Raw genomic sequence first — 11,765 nt, 5'->3', positions numbered from 1 at the left:
GTCTCAATCTTTTGAGCTTTAACCAGTAGTGGTTTAATGTGCTACAAGACATGTGAGATATGAAACTATAGTTAGTACAACTAGTGTTAAGTTGGAGATGGTGGTTCCTTTAGTAGACTTTTGTGTTTGTTAAACAAAAACAGAGAATGGATCCAGTATATTCTTGTACAAATATTGTGATGATAACCCAAGAAGGAAAATTGGGTTTTTCAAAAAAATTTACAAAATTTTTTACATTCTAGGGTCAACTCGACTTGCACTAGGGTCGACTCGTGCTTGGTAGGAGTCGACTCATGGTTCTTCAGGGTTGACTCGTTCATTTCAAAAACTTCCAGAATTCTTTAAAAACTTCTCCAACTTTGAGAATTATTCTTCTAGGCTTCTCTAACTTTTATTTTCCAAATTTTATCTTACATGAATAACATAACACTTAACATATTTTAAAATAATTATTATCATAATAATAATAACATGACTCATTTAATCAAGTATAAAATAGAGATCACATTCAAAGTTAATAAACTAATTATAACTTTACTAAAGGTCAGAAACTGTACTTTGAAATATTAGTTACTTACCTCTTCTCACTTCAAAATCTCACTTCAGTTAGGCGGGTTAGGTTCACTTGTTTTAATACCATTAATTTTATCATTATCTTAGAAGCCAAGCAAAGTTAAAAATTAAAATACTGTTCGGGATACGGCCTTATGCCCAAATCAGAGTGGAGGAAAAGAAAAGTCGATCTGGCAATAGTGCCCAACTTTTAGGTCGGTCCAAACAATGTGAACTAAATTGATCAAGTTAAGCCATGATCCGAGTAACTCAATAAAGGTCAATAGTAACCAAATTCTAACAAGGCTGGGGTATTGAGTCGGTATGCTCCTCAAGTAATGAGGTGGTGCGGGGCCTCCATGCTGGGTCAACTTGGATCGAGCAAAAAGAGTCATGGCTTTGAACTAAGATCTCTGGATCTTGCTTAGAGAGAGAGATACTCGATCTAAGGCTAGTTGGGCTTTTGAACATGATCCACTTAGTTTAGGTCCAATCAGATCTAGATCAATCGATGTATCTAGTCAACAAGTCAAGTAGAGAGAGAAAAAGAGGGTCGCCCCCTTTTGTTTAACATAATGAATTAATAGAAAAAATAGGAAGAGTAGAAGAAATAAGAAGAAAGCGGTGGATACGAAGAGGAGGAAGAGAATGAAGAGAGAAGAGAAGAGAAGAGACCAGGATGATGGTGGCCAGGCCATGGCGGCAGAGTCAGCAGCCAGCCAAGAGCAGCTGGCGGTTGTAGCAACCAGCGAGAAAGGACCGAGCACGAGGGAGAACGGTGAAGCCTCATTTTGGCCCAAAAATAGGGGAATGGCTAAGGCTATAAATGGGTCGGATTAACCCATGACCTGACCATCTTAGACCCGATCAAACCTGATTTAAAGGACCCATGGAGCCAGGTTGGGTTCTAAAATTAGACCCATTCTATTTTAGGGGTCGGGTCTGAGTTGACTAAATTCTGACCCAACCCGATCCGACTCATTTGATTTTTGAGGCAATTTTGGATTTTTTACTCTATGACCCGACCCTTTTAATTTTTCTTTCAATTTTGTAAAATTTTCCTTGTTACTTTCATAAAATGGAGGATACTGGGGGATAAGCATACTTAGAGTTCTATTGCCTTTGGTATGTTCTCTCTCTCACTATATGTGCCCACTTCATTTTTATGGATATTGTGGGAGATGTTGAGTCTTTTTCTTTTGATTCTCATGAGACTATATAGACATTGGTGTCATGTTTGGGGAAGAGAATAAGTTCAACAATAACGATCAAGAGATCAATTTCTACAAATCAATTGGGAGAATCTTTTCCAAGAGTAGCCAGTTTGGAATGGCATTTTAAATAGTGTGGGAAATTTTCAAAATATTATTAACATTCGCACCCTAAGCATTGACATCCTTCTGGCCTCTGTCTCTTAAAATTTCTATAAGTAATGGATATCATGAATCGCTATATTTGAATTACTATCATTCATAACACACCCAAAACTTCATTTCCAGTAGCCAAAGAGGAACATTTGGTTCGAACACAAGAAATTTATGCAAATAGTAAAAATTATTTTAACGGTGAAGTGAAGCAATGCCTGAACTTGGTGTCAGTAAACAGTTTGCTGAGTCAGAGATATATCTTAACACTGCAATGAAAAATAATTTTGCAACCCAATTGAAAGTTTTCTCTAGGCTTACCATACAAGCACTACAAGATAGAGAATTTCATAGTTGACTCTAATTCACTGGCTTATTGGTTTAGGTTTCAGTGGAGTTTGGATTTGTTAATTGTACATGAATTTTTATAGCGCATTACGCATAAATACTGAAATATACTTCATATTTATTTTGTAAAGTTGAATGGGGTTCGGATCCGACCCGAAACGGACCCAAATTTTTTGGGTTGCGATTGAGTTATATATAGACCCGACCTGACTTGATGACCCGTTGGGTTAAAAATTGTAGCTGTAGACCCAACTCGATCTTCTATTGGATTAGGTTTGGGTCCAAACTTAGGATCCGAATAAGAAACCGGGTTAGGTCAGGGTCACTCATGACCCAGTTCGACCTAATCCATTTACACCCCTAAGAATGGCTCAACATAAAGAATAATGGAAGAGGAAGAGGAAATGAAACTCACTGGTGTGTGTCGTAGATAGTGGATCTCGAGCGAGGACAGCTGGTTCCAACAGTTTTGTGGCAACGACGCTCAGAATAGGAGAAAAAAAAAGAAGAACATGGCAGTTGGGGAAGCTAGAGAGAAAGAGGAGATCTCAAGCAACCGTGGTCGATCATGGTGGCACGGCGGCCACTGGAGACTGGGGAGAAATAGAAAGAAGGCTCGGTGATGGATCAAGTGTAGGGGAAGGAGGGATCTATAGAGGATTTTGGATGGGGTTAGCTTGGCACTCGTTGCACCTACCCACAATCATCGTGGCGGTTGTGTGTGACCCAAAAGTCGGCAGCCGTTTGAACGGCCCATGGAGTCGTCACTAGCCACGACTCCACGGCCTTATCGTCTCAATGGCTGGTGGATCGGGTAGGGGAGTGCAGTTCCTCTATTGCAATCCATAATTTTTTCCAATTTTCAAATTGAAGTCGGTGGGTCTTGCCGACTTCAATTCCAGATAGGCCCATATGGGCCAGTTCTCACATTTTTCATAGAAAGAACTTGAAAAGAAATGGAGCAACGGCTACGCTGAGGCAAGGCGATAAGGACACCTTGTTTGCACATCGAAGCCGGAAAAGCGGGATACGTGGGCTTCTTCAGCTTTTGTCGAGGAGGCCTCGATGCACAGGTGGATGCCACCGAGGTGATGGCATATATTCATGGGAAAGAGCCCATGGAATAGGCTGCTTTGAGGAAGGATACTTGGGCCAAACTACTTTATGGCAACTCTCCTTGTTTGGGAGGTTTATGGGGCATACTTTGCTTATACCTGCTGTCAGAAGCTCTGCTGGTAGTGGCCGGTGACTGAGAACTACTTTGTACAAATGGAAGAGGGGTTTTCTGTGCTTGAATTCAGTCTCAAATCTGATGTGCTTAGTTTGCTAACAGAGGGACCACCAGTAGTGAATGGGCAGTACTAAATCTAATCCAGTGGCATTCTGGTTTCTGATCTTGTGCCGATGCCTGTGAGGTTGCTCAGGTGTGGATCCAGATGTCGCGTGTGTTAGCAATGAGAAACACAAATTCTAGAGATTGAGGATTGACTGGCATGCCAGATAGATCAGGCAATCAATGTAGATGTAGATGATCAGGATAAATTGACTTGGAGAAATTGAATGACAAGAAGAATGGATACAAGAATGCAGAAAGAAAATATAGATTAATTTAAAGACAAGTAAGAATTATAACCTAAACTAGAAAAGATCGATGCAAGAAAGAAAGATAAAAAAAAGATATATGCGCAAAATAAGTATTTTATGAGGGTATATATGCATGTAATTAGCATCTTTGTTAAGGTATTCATATAATTTTATATATTTACAAGGATATATATGTAAAAAAATCCTAAATTATATTTAAGTTTATCAACCATATTTGTCAATTATAATATTAGTCAATTATATGAATATATTAAACTTAGTGACAGAGGATAGGCATGGTGATTATTAAGCACTTAGTCCTCTGTAAATCAAAGATTAAAGGCATGAAAAATGATTGCGTGAAAGATAATAAGAGGGGAAGAAGCAACAACACAAAAAACAGTTATCATTGAGTATTCATTTATAGACAATAAGATTGAAAGAAGCAATAAGAAGCAGCAGTCATCACAACAAAACAAACAACAATTATTATTTAAATACTCATAATTCACTCATGAATAGTTATATTGCATGATTGAGTAGGTGGTGATTTTTCTAACAAAACATAAATGACTTCCGGAACCAGGAGCAACTGGATTCCTTAAATTTCCCTTTGGAGAATTTTGTGATAGCGATTCCATGCACACACTGCAAGGAAAAGGCGGTTTGCCGGCCATCTCTTGCCTATATTAGGGGTACGCATCATTAATTGAGTGCTCACACAATAAGATCACGATATTTATAATAAGCATCGATGCTTAACGTTGCTTATAAATGTTGTCAGATGCCATCCACTACCACTCGATGTTCTTTAGTAGGCATCTCGAGAAGCCATGCAAAAAATGACGCTAATAAGCACCATCAAAAGCCATCCACCACAAGTCGACGTTTTTGGGTAAGCATGATCGAACACCAGTAAAAGATGATACGAAGTGAGCCATATTATTTCCAACCAATCTCTTTCTCTAACAATCCAACAGTACCCTAATTTTCAGATTCCTAATTCTAGTGCTCTGCCGCCACCGCACGCCGAGCTCCTCTTCCTCCCCCGAGTTCTTCCGCCAAAGAACAGTGCTCCTCTGTCGGTAGCCTCATGACGGTTTTAAAAAGCATCATCATGTAGCGACATTTAAAAGCGTTGCTAGCTTAAAATGATGCCACAAACGAAAAAGTGTTTTTTTTTTGTCTTTTTTGCACTTGCAAACATGATGCTTCTTTGACGCTTGTTATAGCGTCGGGACGTGCAATGCTCATAAGCATCGGTAGATGGCTTAAAAAATGCTGGAAATGCTAATTTTTGCTGCAGTGATATTTTCATTGAGGTATTCATGCATTGGATATTGCTTGTATAGTCACTGTCAAATCATATCCAATGTAGCACCTGTGTTCGTTGGTACAACCAATTTGCAGAGCTAGACAATTTGTCATGCATATTTGCAGTCATACCATTGCAATATTTTAGCCTGCTAACTTCCATAGAATTTGATCAGGTTGGTGTACTTATTGAAGAGCCATTCCTAATGCTTGCACCCCATTAACTGTGTAAACAGCTTGATGACAGCATCAGAGAGAACCAGGTTCACGGGAGACTTCTTGCCAAAATGAACGGCCAGTCTGATGGACATTCTATTCGTAGGTGGACTAGCCCTAAAGCTAAATAGGGATGCAGGGATGATAACTGAACTAATATTGGAATATCTGAAATCATTTAAGGGGATCATCACAGGAAAGGAAGTGTACGTACCTACCAAGGATACATGAAGCCTGCATATATGGGTCCAACGATGAGAAACTGGGTCGTTAAGGCAAGCATTATCTAAGGAACTAAGATGTAATTTGTACCATACAGAGCAGTCCATCTGGAATAAAAGAACAATAATAAAGCTATCAGAGGTAGAAAGAAATGTTGGATAGTTTGCTCTAATGATGTGAGAATCAGTTTATTATGTATTGGATTATTTCAAAAATATAAAAATATGTGGATTATTTATGTCATAACAAAATACAAATGCATCAAACAAGACTGGGTTTGATTTTAGCGTCCAAAATAGAATATCCATGGATTGGACAAGCATGGGTCCCAAACTACAACCCGACTATCAATTGGATCAATATCAGATCTCAAAATATGAGACTCAATGGTCTAGTGCCTTACCTAGATCAACCTTGGCTAGAATCATATCTAGATCTAGTACCCGCCCTACAGATAAAAAAAAAAAAATCGGACGTTTTTTAATGTATATACCAAGGTATGCCGTACCAGTACCAGTAGGCCTACCAGTCGCCTATCAGACTGGTATGATACCGGTTCAGCATGTCGGTACCATTTTCGGTACTGGGCCCATACCGAAAGAACCCAGCCAGAGCCGGAGAAGAAGAGAAGGAGAGAGCGAGCGGGGGAGGGAGACAAAAGGAGAGGCCTCCATCGTCCGCGGAGGGCTGGCGGAGGCCGCACGGGGGGGAGGGGGGCGGCTAACGCCGCAGGGGCGCCCCCGCTCGTAGGATCCGTAGCCCCCCCGCGGCCTCCGCGAGCCCCCTGCCGTGGGCAGCGGAGGCCTTTCCTTTTTTCCTCCCTCACCCACATGCTCTCTCTTTCTCTTCTTCTTCTTCTCCGGCTCCGGTTGTGTTCTCTCGGTACAGCCTTGGTACTGTTTTCAACCCCCATACAGTACCGGTCAGGGATCGGACTGGTACGGTATGTGCTGAATCGACAGCATACCATGGTACATACCAATGCTTATAAGCATCGATATTTTTATTGCCGACGCTTTCTAAAGCATCGTAAAAGCATCGGCAATGTTAGCGTGAAAATTTTATTTGCCGATGCTTTTAACAAGTGTCCACAATAACAAACGCTTTACCAATGCTTATAAACATCAGCCATTGACGATGCTTATAAGCGTCGGTCTATTTTCGATGCTTATAAGCATCGGACCATTGCCAATGCTCAAAAGCGTCGGCCATTTTCGATGCTCAAAAGCATCGGAAATTTTGTTATCGCCGACGCTTTTAAGTGTCGCAATACTTATTCTAATGATGCTTTAAAGCGTCATTAGAGTTATTTTTTTAAAAAAATTATTTTAAAAAAAATTTAAACTCTATATACATTATTTTTACCAAATAAAATATATAACAAAAATCACATTCATAATAAAAGTCACATGTCACAATCAAACGAATCATTCAAATATTTATACTTCAATAATTTTTGGAGCGAGAGAAGAACTATTTACACATTTTTAATATAGACATAAAATCTGTCTATTTATATTAGATTTTTCAGAAGTAAATTTAATAAAATTCTGAACCCCATTCAAATATTCTTTGCTGGATCTTGACTTATTTAACCAACTTTTGCCTATTATATTAGAATAATGATTGAATTACAACTTATCTAAAATAAATAAATAAAATTAGATACTAAGTGAAAAGTTGTCTGAAGCAATCTAGCAAAATCAACATATATAGAAAGTAAAACCAATCGAGCAAAATGGTAATATAAGATAATTTTTTATGTTGCTCAATGCCTTGCTACCAAAAACTGATAAGGAAAAAGACATTACAATAACATTCATCTCATACAACACACTTATGTATGATGAGTCAAAATAAATCGAAAGGTACCCCACCAATCTAGACAACTCATTCAGCAAAAAAAATATAGCAAAACTTTTGCTTAAAGTTCAAATAGTCTGTTACATTATGATAAATATGACTGTAAAAAACATGACACACTTTACAAACAGTGTTATCATTTCAACAAAGTATTATACGATAATCTTAACCGCTATTATCTTTTGCACATTTTGTATAGTCAACATCAATTTATATCGATATTCTATGATTATATACAACACTAGATACATTAGAAAATTAAATATTGTAAATTACGGCAATGTTAAATAATGCTATCATTTTCTGCTGCTACCCATTATTTTGCATTATAATATTACGTATCAATGGAATCCGTAGCTAGGTTTTCTAAAATAATAGACCAAATTAAAGTAGTGCTTAAGAAGGAAAATATTCAAGAAATAGAAACTTACCAGCAGAGATCCGCATCCGAGGAGACGCCAGAGGATGGTGGTCGGCCGGATCTTCGAAGAACACCGTGGATGGGTGGTGGGTATGGACAGCGAGGAGGAGGAGGAAGTGGGAGACGCTAAAGAGGGAGAGGGAGAGGAGGAGGGGGAAGTGGGAGGTGCCAAAGAGGGAGAGCACACTACAGTAAAAGCTTGAAAAGCCGACGCTAGGGGAAAGCGTCAGCATTTTATACTCCCGCGCCAAACTTTTTCGACACTCTTGGGGAGGGTGGGTAATTTAAAGTAGTGGGCGACGCTTAAAAGCGTCGTCGTAGACCTAAAGCCAAACGACGCTTTAAAGCGTCGTTATTTTTGGCCTAAGACGACGCGTACAAGTGTGGGTAATTGAAACGCTAAAACGACGCTTATAAGCATCGCTGAAGCCCCCTCAAAACCCAACGGCCGACCCCGAGCCCGCATACTTGCCCTAGCTACTCCCGAGCCCCCTCATTCTCCTCTCCAGCACTGCCCTTGCCTTCGTCTCCGGCGCTGCCTTAGCCCCCATCTTCCTCCTCTCCGGCACGGACCGTCCGGCTCCTACCTCCTCTCCTCCTCCCTCCTCTCCGGCGTCGACCGACCGACCCCAACGCGCTCCGCCCGAGGTAATTTTCTCCTACTCCCTCCTCTCCCTCCGTCTCGCTTGTTCTCCTATTCTCCTCCTCCTCTTCTTTGGGTGTTCGTGGGTTTTTTTCCTTCTTTAATTTGTTCTCTTGCCCTCAAGCCTTGATCGCTTCGCCTCCGCCCGAGGATCTTCTCCTCCTCCCTCCTCTCCGGCGTCGACCGACCGGCCCCAAGTCCCGATCGATCCAGGCCCGCCTCCACCCGAGGATTTTTACCTGCAACATATTATATTCCAGGTTTATAGATATTTCTAATTTTACTGTAGATGCCTTTGATTTCAGCTTCCAGCTTCCATTATTGATTATATATTGTTTTTAATCCATTCCAGCTTCCATTATTGATTTATTCCTCAAACATTATTGATCCTAGGCGGTCGCCCAAGGCCCCGGCTCGAGAGAAGGCCCCGCGACGGCATCCTACGCTCTACCCTCCCAGCTCTCGCTCCTAGCTACTAGCTAGCTACAGTGTCAGAGCCTCAGAGGGTAAGGCCGCAGCCCGCAGGACGGCAGGAGCCAACGGCTACCTCGACAAGACGCGGGTCGCCGGGTGCTCCACTGTCCACTCCTCCTCAATGGCTTAATCCGATCCCATATTCCCATCGGCCATGATGCCATCGCCCATCATTCCTCTCTGCCCTCTGGCTCTCTTTAAAATCCTCATCCTGCTCCACTCCTCCTCCACTCCTCCTCTGCTCCTCATTCCTATTTCCTCAATCCTCTTCTACTCTGTTCGACTGTTCCGTGAAGGTGTGACTGCCTGCCGGCTGCCGCCTGGGTCGTCTACTCGTCTCCTCCTCGCCTCCCCCCGCGTGGCCGCGCCTCCGCCAGTCCGCCTCCCCGCCTCCTCGGGCCCCGGCATCCCGCGACCGTCCCCGCCTCCCTGGCATCCAGGCGGTCCCGCCGCCCGTGACCTCCTCGGCTCCTCGGCTCCTTGCCTCCCTCCCGCCTCTCGGGCCCCCGGCTCTCGTGAGGCCGTGACCCCGTCGCCCGTCGGCCCGTCCGGCTCAATCCAGCGAGCTGGCGAGGTCGTCTCCTCCGCCTGAGCGCCTCCCAGTCCCCGGACCCCGCCTGTGACACCGTCAGGCCGTCAGTCTGTCACTCCCGTGAGCCGTGAGCCCGTGACCTCCTCCGCTCCTCGCCCGCCCCCAGCTCCCGTGAGGCGTGAGGCCGTGACGGCAGACGGCGTGAACTCCTCGCCTCCCTCCCCGGCCTCGGCTCCCGTTGTCCCGTGACCCCAGCGGGCTCGGCCGTCCCCTCAGCCCTCCCGTCCGTCTCACTGAGAGACTGTCAGTCTGTGACACTGACAGTGACTCAGTGGGTAGTGGCAGTGTGGCACTGTAGCACAACATATGGTGTGATCCTTCTAACCCTTCTTTTGTTGTTTGATTATATTTTCAACATCCAGTGTTTAATTTTCCTAATTTTATTACAATTTCTATAATTTTGTTACAATTTTTCTCTTCTATTTTTTCTCTTTTATATTTTAATTTGTTTGTAGTAATTATCTTAATTGTTTTGTTTGGTAATATAATTTTTTATATTCAAATGTCTAATAGAAAATATGAATGTGGATATGAAAAACTTAAAAAAAAAAGAAAAATCGAAAAACTCATTCAATCTCAAAAAGGAGCTCTAGATAAATTTGTTATGACAAACAAACAAAACACTACATCAAGTTCAACTCAGGAATTAACAACAGAACAAGCACCTGAAATAGAGCTAAAAGATGACATGAAAGGAATGAAACAAAACGAGATTGACAACCATATTCATGGTGAAGAACATAATGAGAAATTAGATGAAGATAGGATAAATAAGAATAGTGTAGAGCTTAATGAAATTAGTTCTATTTCTACAAATATATACGATCCTGGTCAATGGAAGCAAATCGATACAAGGTTGAGAGATCTATTAGTAGAAAGAGGTCCAATTAGAGATTATGATCTTCATTTTCCTAAGGATGAAAATAATAGGCACTTCTCTACGCTACATTACATTCGTAAATTACCTAATGGTGAAAAATATGATAGAAGATGGTTAGTGTATTCGAAGGATTTGGATAGAGTATATTGTTTTTGTTGTAAATTATTTGATTCAACACCTAACACGAGTCACTTAGTCAATGAAGGAACTAGAAATTGGAAAAATCTAGATATTATGATCAAAAGTCATGAAATAACTAATGAACATATTACTAGCATGAATAAATGGATTAATTTAGAAGTGAGATTATTGAAAAATAAGACAATTGATAAAAGTCTCCAAGAACAAATAAACCAAGAGAAAGATCATTGGAAAAAAGTATTATTGAGAATTATTGCTGTCGTAAAAAATCTTACAAAAAATAATTTAGCATTTCGGGGAAAGAATGAAAAGATCTATCAAAGCAATAATGGAAATTTTTTAAGTCTTATTGAAATGATTGCAGAATTTGATCCAGTAATGCAAGAACATATTCGACGTATTCAACATGGTAAAATTCACAATCATTATTTAGGTCATAAGATTCAAAATGAATTGACTCAAATGTTAGCATCTGAAATTAAAACTATAATAATTAAAAAGATTAAAGAAGTAAAATACTTTTCTGTAATACTTGATTGCACTCCTGATGCAAGCCATCAAGAACAAATGATCCTAGTTTTAAGATGTGTAGATACTTCAACAAGTCTAGTAAAAATAGAAGAATATTTTTTAGAATTTTTAGAAGTAGATGATACCTCTGGAAAAGGTCTTTTTGTTGCACTTATAAATATAATAGAAAAATATAAACTTGAGATTAATGATATAAGAGGACAAGGGTATGACAACGGGTCTAATATGAAAGAAAAACATCAAGGTGTACAAAGAAGATTATTAGATATAAATTCTAGAGCATTTTACACACCATGTGGATGTCATAACTTAAATTTAGTATTATGTGATACTGCTAACTCATGTCCTAAGGCTATATCTTTTTTTGGAGTAATACAACGAATTTATACCTTATTTTCTTCTTCTACAAAACGATGGAAAATTTTACAAGATAATGTATCTACATTAACTCTTAACCTTTGCCACAGACACGTTGGGAAAGTCGTATTGAAAGTGTCAAAGCAATTAAACATCAAGCTCCTAAAATAAGAGATGCATTAGTTCAATTAGCGGAAACTAGTGAAGATCCTAAAATAAAGAGTGAGGCTATATGTTTAGCTACATATGAGATTGAAAATTTT

The sequence above is a fragment of the Phoenix dactylifera genome, chromosome 5 (assembly GCF_009389715.1).
Source record: "Phoenix dactylifera cultivar Barhee BC4 chromosome 5, palm_55x_up_171113_PBpolish2nd_filt_p, whole genome shotgun sequence".
Classification (NCBI taxonomy): Eukaryota; Viridiplantae; Streptophyta; class Magnoliopsida; order Arecales; family Arecaceae; genus Phoenix; species Phoenix dactylifera.
The sequence above is the reverse complement of the archived record's forward strand: the minus strand, read 5'-3'. Positions refer to the sequence as shown.